At 35.7% G+C, this 11,727-nt stretch overlaps 1 pseudogene; it reads right to left on the reverse strand.

Annotated features, from left to right (window-relative positions):
• Positions 1 to 910: 910 nt before the first annotated feature.
• Positions 911 to 11,727, reverse strand: part of LOC107713483 (immunoglobulin-like and fibronectin type III domain-containing protein 1) — a 14,472-nt pseudogene continuing 3,655 nt past the window's right edge.

Genomic DNA, 11,727 nt, shown 5'->3' on the forward strand with positions numbered 1-11,727 from the left:
GCATTTTTATTGGATATTTAAAGTGTATCTTAAATGGCTCTTAAAATTAAAGCATTAGTTGCTTGTAAGAGTTATTTGAGCGCAATTATTACAGGTGATTTTTGACCATTGCATTTTGATTGTCTAAATATAAAGCTTTTACAGATATAATATTCAGGGGCTCATACTGTTATTAACGTGGGCCTTGTAAAAAATATATATATTCATTTGGCAGCATATTTCCCTCACAGCCCTGAGGGAAGGTTTCATTTTACGTTGACAGGGGTTTACCAAGCTTGACGTGCCCAGACAGCTTGTCTCAAAAGTATGGGGCCAGGCAAATTGCAAGGACCTGTGCTTGAGTTAGCCTGGAGACATCTCTGGACTTCAGGAAATTGAGTAAACACAAACGTCATCCTATGACCTGAAACACCTCCTGAAGCCACAAGGTAAGCAGCAAAATGAGTGTGTTTATTCTTCAGTAAAGTCATCGATAACTTGCATCACTTTTGTACTAAATCTATTGTATTTGGCCCAGGGCAGGGGATATTTGCATTGGTGTAGTAACATACTTGAACCTTTTATGATATCCAAAATGCCTTGTGTTGCATATCTAAAATCTTTTGTTGAATAAGGGGAAAATGTAGTGTAACAACCTCTGCTAAGATTATCTTATTTTGATGTTTTTTTTTTTTTTTTTGAAAATGACCATCCAGAGAAGTGAGCAGAAAACTGTTTATTTTATTTTTTTCAATAAACACAGTTCACATTCATGTCTTATAGCTATAACAGCACTAATATGCAGTTAATAATTCTGATTTTATCTAATAAAATATCACGAACGGTGATACACCAATATATCTCTTGGCATTTGCAGTGCATATTATTCCTAAGCAGCTCTACATAAAATAATTCACTATATATTGGTTAGGTTTGCAGTACACAAGCTAGCTGGTCGTCAGCATGCTGAATTTCAATCTGTAAATAAATCGAAAAGAGAATAAAGTCGGAATATGTCATTTTTGATGGTATTTCATGGTAGCAGTAACATATTCAAATGTGGAAATAATCATTACATACCTCTCACTTTTAGTTTGGTGGAACATTCTGCTTTGCCAAATGAGTTGACTGCCACCACTTTGTACTCGCCACTATGTTCTGGCCCAACTCGGATGATGTACATAGAGCAGACTCCATATGCATTTGTGATGTAGTAGCTGTTGTTGGAGTTGATGCAGACGTTGTTGAGGTACCACGAAACATGTGGAGTGGGGAAGCCACGGACAGCACAGGTCATGTACAGCTGAAAGCACCGTGGTGGACTGTGGAATTTCAGTGGAACCAAGATGGAAGGTGGCCTCTCAAGAGTTATCATAGCTGGTGACCTTGTGAATAGTTGCACTAGAAATGAGAAAAAGGAATAGTTCAGCCTAAAATTTAATTTCTGTCATTGTTTTCTAATTCTCATGTCGTCCCAAACCTGTAAGAGTATTAACAAATGAGAATTGTACTGCTTGCTCTTAATGTACTGCTATGATCAGATCACTGAGTCAGTGTGTTGAACTTTAGTCCAGATCAGTCAGACTCATGAATGAATCATTCAGAGTAGTTTTGAAAATCGGTTCACCCGAGTCATTGTTAAGATCTAATTCAAAATAATGATTTGTTAATGAATCAGACATCGCTATTTCTTTCATGAACTATTATGCATCAACAAAAATGTGTGAATCTCGTGATTTTGTTATGTTGGTCTGTTTTTCACACTAAGTTATTGTATGGCATCAGAAGACCTGTAATATTACACATCGTCATGAACTACTTGTGTGGTGCTTTTACAGCCTTCATTAATCTTGAAAGCCTCACAGTACACATTCACAACTGCATAAAATGAGCAACCATTAAAAAATCTTGACAATTTCTTCTTTTGTGTTTTTCGCGGAAGAAAAAGTCATTCAGGTTTGGAATTACGTGATAAAATAATGACAATTTAAATTTTATGGATGCACTGTTCCTTTCATGCAACAAATTATTATGATATACTGTACAAGGAAATTGAGTAATATGACAATTAAATGAGTGAGCACTTGTTTTTACTCTCCAGCAACCTACCTCTCAGCTCGTTGACACCCCATGTTGGTGATTTAGAGGGATCAGAAAGTCCCATATCAGTTTTTGCATAGACTCTGAAGTGGTATTCACGACCAGGGTGGACAGAGGTAGTGTAAGTGTTGCAAAACAGATGGTCGGCAATTGTGCGCCAAACACGTGTGTTGGAATCACGTTCTGCCACCATGTAGTGCAGTCGATCATCCTTCTCCTGGTCTGGAGATGGAGCCCATGTGATAATGACTTTACCATAAACAACCTGTTCTATCACCACTGGGCCTGGAGGCTTTGGTTGATCTGTAGCCAGAAGAAAAATAAAGACAGTTTTGAAGCTGTAGGGGGTTGGCGCGTGTGGCAATGAAAGTAATAAATTGGCACGTGAAGGATTCAATTAAAATTGTGTACTCCAAAGGACCTTACAGCCAGTAGTGGTGCATATTGGGCACATGTTTTATCTAGCCATTTAAACAGCCTTACAAAAAGTAGACTAATTAAAAATATTTGGTTATATATGAATTTACAGGGGCACTGAGAGTTGCTTGTTGACACAAAGGCACTGCACCCGCTTAGAGCTGCTCCTGCATGCAGCAAGGCCTAATTATTAGTGTGATAAACTGGACAGTGTAGTCACATTCACAGTGGTGATGCACTTTGGTCTGCTTTTTGCTCTCTGCATAATTTATAGAGGCTACTTAAGGCAAGGTTTTGAAATATTGCACATACAGGATATGCAAAGAGGTTGTTGATATGGCAGTGATTTAAGATGCTGTAAGTGATCTTACATTCTCAAACTACTTATATATTTGTATTAGTGGTGAGGCTACATAAGGGCCAGGGTGGCACCAGCTCACTCAGATTGACGGCTGGTTCACCCAAACGAATGACAAAATTGGGTCCCACTTTATATTAAGTGGCCTTAACTACTATGTATTTACGTCAAAAAATAAGTACAAAGTACTTATTGTGTTCATACTGTATTGCAAAACAATTTTGCTGTTATTGAGGTGGGAAACGGGTAAGATTAGGAACAGGTTTGGTGGTATGGGTAGGTTTAAGGGTGGGTTAAGGTGTAAGGGATGGGTCAACAGTGTAATTATAAATGTAATTACAGAAAATAATTACAGATGTCATTACATGCAGATATTTTTCAAATATAAGTACAATGTAAAAACATGTATGTACACAATAAGTGCATTGTACCAAATGATTAATTTAAATGCATAGTAGTTAAAGCCACTTAATAAAAAGTGGGACCCAAAATTGTTTTTTGTAGGAAAGAAGAAAAATCCTGCATACATGACAATAATACATTAACATAAGAATTACTTGGTAACTAGCAATCAATCCAGTCCAAGTGCACTCCCACTGTAAAATGTCACTGATTGCACTACCCACCATACCTGAGATCCAGTTTCTATTTGTTGAACTTCCCAATGTTTTCAAATGATGTTGGAAAACACTGCATCATGATCACCAAGACACAGTCGGATCCTGGATGTCCTATATCTTTAGCAAAGCAGCATGTCAAGCCACTCTATGAGGATCACCCTAAGATCTACATGTAGTGTTATTTTGTGTTTGGGCTTGTTTGAATAGAAAACACCTGCTCTAAATAATTGTAAGTGGTTTGCTAACGTCTGATGAAGCTACAAACCAAAACACGACCCAAAATCAAATTGTGTATATTGTTTTAATGTACTTTTTGTACTTAGGTATTGTTTGGTCTCTAACTGAAACAATTATATGTGTTGTAATCTGCAGGTTGGGACCTTTTTTTAACGATATAGGGTACATTATCTTTTATGTATAATGCTCAACAGATAACATTTTCAAGTTTTTTTTTTTTTTTTTAAATTTAGGCATATATTTTTGACCTTTTTCTCTTTCAGCCAAAAACTGATAATGTCATTTTAGTTGTTGAAATTTGCATCCCCATTTATGCCCTATGTATTGTAAAATTATGCACTTTAGTTTGAGAGTAGTTGTACTACCATATTTCATCAAGGTCCACTCACTTCAACCTTATAATGCTCAACAGATAACATTTTCAAGTTTTTTTTTTTTTTTTTTAATTTAGGCATATATTTTTGACCTTTTTCTCTTTCAGCCAAAAACTGATAATGTCATTTTAGTTGTTGAAATTTGCATCCCCATTTATGCCCTATGTATTGTAAAATTATGCACTTTAGTTTGAGAGTAGTTGTACTACCATATTTCATCAAGGTCCACTCACTTCAACCTTTTTGGCCTCTCCACTGATTTGTATATATCTGAATATCTTGCAGTAATGTTCAGATATATTGTAAAATGCATCCTTTCTTTCTTTCTTTCTCTTTCTTTCTTTCTTTCTTTCTTTCAGATAATTGACTTACCTGCCACTCTGACCTCTATGTCAAAGCTGGACTGTCCACTAGAGTTCTTTGCCATGATGGTGTAAACACTTGAGTCTGAATAGTGTGACGAGGGGATGACGAGTGTGGACGAGTCCTCAACATTGATGATGTTGACCCAGGGGGACACAGGTTCATCCTTTTTCAGCCATGTGATGTCAGGTTGTGGTGAGCCCTTGACATGAACAGTTTGAAAGGAAATGATAAAATAAAAATCATGACTGATTAAAAATATTGAGCTGAATTGACCCTTTGCTTCAGTAAGCCTGCCCCACCCCTTGGTTATTGTTGCTTGCTTAAGGCTGGAATGTACTATATGCTTTTTGCCCAGATTTTTGCTCCGATTCACAGTTTGAACAAGTCAATGCTAGTTCCTGAAAATCTGAGCCAGTTTTATCTGCTGTTAAATTATGTGGTAGCATGACTAAATACAGCAGAAACTGCAAGCGCTTACCAAGTTATTAACATTAATTTACATTGGGGCAAATTTACATGTTCTTACTAATGTTAGACATGTTCATTTGGGAATGAGGCCTGACACACAGTTTAATCCACAGCATGCACAATAAATCAAAGTACTTCATAATCGACTTTGATTCTGATAGAATTTCCTGCTCTTACAACCATGAAGCCTACAGGATCTTTGAAGTGGGGCCTGACTGAAAATTAATGGATGGAAAGTAGAAAGAAATACAAAATGTTCAATTCAGTTCAAAGTTGTACATTTATATTCTCTTTTAAAGCCCCGTTCACACCAAGAATGATAACTATAAAGATAACTATAAAGGTAACGATATTAGCATCCACACCAGCGAACGATATCGTCTGTTTATTCTAAGCGCACGTGCGTCTGCCGCTTTAAATTCTCGAGCTCGTTATAGCAGGATGGATTCTGATTGTCTGTCAATGTTTGTATCGTTCATCAGCTGGAGAAAAACGTTCTGGAAGTGATTCCTACGATATCGTTTCTCTGTGCCTTTATCGTTATAGTTGTGGTGTGAACTCTGCTATTCTTTAATATTGAGAACGATTTTTAGAACTATGTTTTTATCGTTATTGTGCTTGGTGTGAACGGGCCTAACGAAACTATTATGAACAGAACTGTTGGGGTTTTTAGCGCAGACCATCGCAGAGGGAGAGCTGGGTTCTCCAGGCCCAGACATATTAATGGCTGACAATCTGAACTCATACTCTGACCCCTCTGACACATCCTTCACGGCATACTTCAGAGCTGTGCGAAGCAGATTATTTTAATTGTCATAGTAGCACGTCAAGAAAAGCCAGTGACTTGATAACCAACATGTCTGGAGATGAATAATTAGTCCACTGTTATCTGCTGGTGGAGCCATGACATATTGGGCTGTTGTGCTCATTAAGAAACGGGTTTGAATCTTGCCTTTATCATGTTAAGATTATTTTTAGAGGAAATTGTCAGCTTTAATACAAATGGTATGAGTACGTATCAAAGGAAATCAAAGGTAATTTAATTATAGGTGAAATTGGGTTAATTCCATTAGGAGACGGGATGATTTGATAGCAGTGTATTCATGGAATAAATGAAGAGTCTGTGTACTTCATTTGTGAGGTAAGATCATCAGAACAGAAAACAATTGTGCTTGAATTAAAGGAAATGCTTCTAGTTAATGAGACATTGTTGGTTTATGAGAGACAGCAGTTTGGTTTCTGGGGTGATCAAGCAGCTGGGAAAATATGATGGAAATGGAGAGGCGGTAAGCTCTTGAAAATTACTGGAAGTTTCTGTGAAAATTCATAAGAGGTGCCTCAGGTAAAGTGCTAGACCATTTAAAGCCTTGGGCTATTATAGGATTTCAGTGTTAGGGGGTCTGAACCTCTTACCTGGTCGTGAGTTGTTGTGGTTCAGAGAAATATGTCTTGCTTTGAGAGTTGCAGGTTTGAGTCTTGCTCCATTGACTTAGTTTTTTAAATGCACCTAATAAATTAAAATAATATTTCAATAACCATAACACATTTGGTCGATATCACACGGGGGGCAAGAGTTTGGATGAGAGATAGAGCGTACGTCTGAGAGCCTTGAGCAGGGGTGTCTGTGCCTATTTCTCACTGACTAGAGGGAATGATAATACTTAATGTAACTTAATGTAATTTTTTTTTTAAATGTCTGGTATGGAGGATTCAAAGTGAAATAACCTCAGATAGCTTACTGTAGCCACTGTTTTCAGAAAATGTGAAGAGAAATGGCATAATTACAGTTTTTATGGAAGATTTCATGTTAACAGTTAAAGTAATGATGACAAGATGCAGCTTGATGCGCTCAACTTTCTTTCGGCTAAAACTGTTACAAAATACTACATATTTATGACCTAGAAAAATATGTAAAGCATTAGAATATTCCAACCTCAGGATTCAGAACACAGTAAAAGTTTCTGTCAAGTGAAAGTTTTCTACATCTCGGAAAACATCTAAATGAACTAATTTTATTTAAATCATAAATATTGTTTTATATATTATTTATAATATATGGCAGGATCAGCCTGACCACATTAGACTTCACCAACAGACTTAAAGTAACAATGCAGTTTGACATTTTACAGTGTAGATGTACATGTTTATTTTTTATTTTTTTTATTTTTTTTATTTAACAAATGCTACAGTACTTATGTGAAGATCAAAGACTTTTTTGTCAGAAGTAATATGTTATGGTCATATAAGATATTTTAGACCCTCTCATCCACGGCATTTACTTCTCCTTATAGCTACCCTTGTAGTAATTAATAATCTGAAGTTTTATTTGAATTAGACGTCATTTAATCATAAAACTATTGTTTCCTAATTACATAGATTAAAAGTACAGAAAAATAATTTCCATTTACATTGTTTCTTGCATATGTCTTCAAATGAATGTCCTCTCTCTGGGATTCAAACCCTATAATTCTTGTTTAATTGTAACCTAAAGATACACCGTAATTACAATCAAGGTTTTCCAGTTCACTTGCTCTACATTCATTGGGTTTATTAGCTGGAAAGTTCATGGCATTGATGTCACTTTAGCTATGTCCACTCTTGATTTTTACTTGAACAGCTATATAAAGCTAAATGGTAGGGTTTGAGAAGTGTTGAGTAGCTTATTAAAGCATGTAACTCTTGTCTAACTCTAGATGTACCAGAAACCCTTTGGTTTTGAAAGTGAAGAAAAAAAAACAACAACAACCCAGACTCACTGGAAAAATTTACCTGAGGCGACATCTATGTAAAATTATATTACCTTGCTTCTTGCATGTTTTGCGACACTTTCAAAGTGAAATGTCCAGAGAGTGAGTTACCGAGCAAGTTTACTATGTCAGAAAATCCATACATATGAATCTGGTTATGTGCGTCAAAATGTAGCAGTTTACAAATCATGCACTAAAGTGTTTTGAGATCATAACATAGTATTTATTGTGCAATGAACTGTCATTTAAAATCGGCCCCTGTGTGATCCTTCATGTGAAAAGCAATATAAGTTGCTTATTCAATCTGGAAATGGCAGTGAATTATATGCAAGGGTAAATTTTTGGCGTTTTACAGACATGTACGTGTTTTTTTGGAAATGTTGGGAAAACAGGTACCTGAAATAGGTTCCTTAGATGGGTTCAGAGTCACCCACTGGTTTGTATCTTTCTTCCGTTTCTCTAGCTGGTAGCCCAGTATTTTGGTTCCTCCATCTTTCTCTGGTGGAGTCCATGTTAGGTTGATGCAGTTTTTGAAAGTGCTGACCACCTTAGGAGGGGCGGGTTGACCAGGGTAAACTGCAACATAAAAAGTTTTGATGCCGTACTTAAGTGGAAAAATGCATTTGGTTAAGATTCTCTTTCTTTATTTATAACATGCATAATTTATGTTCATGAATCATAAGCACTCATGCAGTGTCTCACTCAGAGTTCCAGCCATGATGCCTTCTGTCTCCAGAGGATCACTGATACCCTCAGAGTTCTCAGCATAGATTCGGTATATGTACTTCTTGCCATGGGACACGTTTCTGTCTCGAAAGGACAGGCGGTCAGCTGAACTATCCCACACCTTCTTCCACATACTCTGCCCCACCTGCTGACACTCGACTAGGAAGTTGGTCACTTCAGAGCCACCGGTATCAATTGGTGGCTTCCATTTTAGTTCAGTGACAGAAAATGAGCTGTCAATCACTTCTACTGGGCCTTGTGGTGGACCTGGCTTGTCTGCAGGGGTACAAAGTTGTTTGAAATACTTAATGTGTCAGTTTAATGTTAATGTATGAGTCTGCATGTAAAAGGCAGAAGGTTTATAAATATTTATTTCAGAATACATTCAATATATTACACAGTGGAGTAGAAACATACCGACCACAATAAGCCTAGAGAAGGCCTCTGCAGTACCAAAAGTGTTTTTAAGCTGGATCTTAATTTCCCCAGAGTCAGATTGCAGGCAGTCTTTTATCTGAAGACGTCTCTGGTTTAGTTCCTTTACTATTTTTATGCTGCCACCATCAAAAAGCTCAGTGCCGTCCTTAAACCAGCTGATCTCTGTCGGGTCTTGAGGAGGTAATGGCATTTTAAAGGAAGCAGTCTGGCCAACTTTAACTACCACTTTTTTGGAGAACTTGTGTAGGTCATCAGGGTCGAATTCAGGAAGATCTGTAATATTTTAAAAAAATGTCATCACCGATTCAAACATGAGTCTGTTTTCTCTATATAATATACAAATATTTATTTGTATGTTATAGTAATATACTGTATCATTGTAAAATGAAAAAGAAATAGCAAAACCTCCAGCTGTTGTCATGGCGTCAGTCTCACACTCCATCACTTCAGCCTGATTTGGTCTCGAGTCTGAATCTTTGCTGCTTTGTGTTGCTAACTTTTGTGTACCTCCATCTTTAGATATGCTTGCTTTATCTTTAGAAGACAACTAGCAAAAGTGATAGATGCAATATAAAGAGCAATTACCAAAGACTTTTTAGAGCAATTAATAAATCAATAGAGTGTATAGTATCGATAGAATCAACAGAGACTGTAGTATCATTAATTCACCTTCTTCCCATCCTTACTGGATTTGCTGTCTTTTAAGTTACCGGCAAGGTCTGCTGATTCCATACCTATAATATGCAGAGAAATGTTAATGTATAATATAATTATTGATATAACAATAATAATAATAATTATTATTATTATTGTTATTATAAATGTATTTTATTTACTATGGAAGCTGGATTCCGCCTTAGAGTTAGTGAGTAAGTTAGTCAATAAATAAATAAAATGTTATTGTGATTTCTTGTTGATTGCAGCTTTATTTCTTTCAATTGTGAATTTATATCTCACAATTTGACTATTTCACATTTCACAAATGTTTTTTTTTTTTACTATATATTGCATATAACTATATACAGTGCATTTTATATAACTATTAATTTATCTCACCATTACCTTTTTTTATGTGAGTCGGAAAGGAATTTCTATACAAGAAACATCACATCAAAAAATGGTGGTCAGAAAAAAAAAAGAATTACAAATAATATTGTTTCAAGACCATTGAGACCACTGAGAAATTAAAAGAACCTTGTAGCGAATAAGACCGTTATATGAGGATATGAGAATATGAGGATGATGTGGGAAGATTGTTTGGTGTGGGTGGCAACTGTTGCATTGCAATCTGTCAGGGATTTTTAAGCTAGAAGACCAATTAAGAGAGAATTGAAATAGTGGAGGAAAGAGGTTACGAAGGCATGGACTAGAGATTCAGTGTCTTGGGCTTAGAAGTGGGAGGTGAAATGCAATATTGTGGAGGTGGAAGAACGCAGGTTTAGCAAGGAAGTTAATGTGGGCTTGAAATGTTAAAAGATTGTTTATTAGTATCAACAGTAGTTATAGTGTTCATTAGTATTAACACCACACGTTGTACTATCAGGTTGAAGCTCATTGCAAAAATCCATAGTTCCTTGCATTATGCCTTTTGATTACATTTTTAGGGACTAAGAATGTGATGCATTTTCAAAAGAAAGGGTTAAAATACTAAAATGATATATAAAATACTGAAATAATAATGACCAATGAAAAATATGCAAGTTTGCAAGTTTAAAGCTTGCTAGTTAATCACAGAGTTACCAAATTGAAATTTATTAAGACAGTTGGCTAGATCAATTATATTTGAGTTATAAATCACTTGCCTAAACTGCCTAAATTACATCCCTTTGCCAGTAAGGACCATTAATCTTGTCAACGGTTCTCCTCAGTCTAATCATGGGCTGTGTCATTCATACAGTGCCACACTGTGGCTAAATGTGAATATGGCACTGAAATAATGTTAGCGCTACACTTAACTCATATTAATTGGAGTCAGTGTACTGATGAGGAAATTAATGGCTGTTGTATTTGAGCAGTTATTATTTCTCATGTAGTGTTAAGTACACCATAAAATCGTTTGAGTCTCCAGACAGCAGGGCTTCATCCGAACCTGTAGTCACACCTCCACTTTTTGTGACATTTTCTCACCTGAAAATCCTGACAGTCATTAAAAAATGATCATTTGTATGCACGTATAGATATTACTTCTGGCTTTGGACTCTTATGTCACACTTGAAAATGTATGGATGTCACTGCATGATTATAAATATCAATGCAACTGTGGTGTCTTTATGTGGCAGAAGGTAAAATGTTCCTTATTTAATGAACTTGTGTGGTTCTCCTACCTTTCCCTGTGTCTTTTCCTCTAGTATCTAGATAGTTATCGGCTGGTTCATTGCAAATGGCAAACAGGACACGATCAAAACAAACCAAACCAAAACAAACCAAAACAAAACAAAACAAAACAAAAAACAAAATATGAAATAAGCACAATATACAAGTCTTATTAGATAAATTGCTGTAATGTGAACTTAAATAATTCAATTTTAAAAATTAAACTTAAATCTTTAAATCATTTCACGGGCCCCCAAATATCATCATCCTTGTGCAAGTGACCCCATCCTAAAAATGCAAAATGCAGCAATATATTGTTATATATAAAGACCCAATGTATACTGTGAAAATACTGCAAAATATGTTTTGGAAAATATTTACATTGTTACTATAATAATTTTTCTACACACTATAGCACTGTACTGCTTGAGGTTTGTTTATTTTAATTGATTTTTTATTTATTTTAATCTAATTTATTTATTTAAATATTTGTAAATATTTTTACAAATATATAAATATATTTTTATATATTTTTATATATAAAAATATAGACTCCTTATTGCAAGGAACTGTGGTCCCCCCCC

This window comes from Sinocyclocheilus rhinocerous, unplaced genomic scaffold (assembly GCF_001515625.1).
Source record: "Sinocyclocheilus rhinocerous isolate Xijiao unplaced genomic scaffold, SAMN03320098_v1.1 scaffold57, whole genome shotgun sequence".
NCBI classification, from domain to species: domain Eukaryota; kingdom Metazoa; phylum Chordata; class Actinopteri; order Cypriniformes; family Cyprinidae; genus Sinocyclocheilus; species Sinocyclocheilus rhinocerous.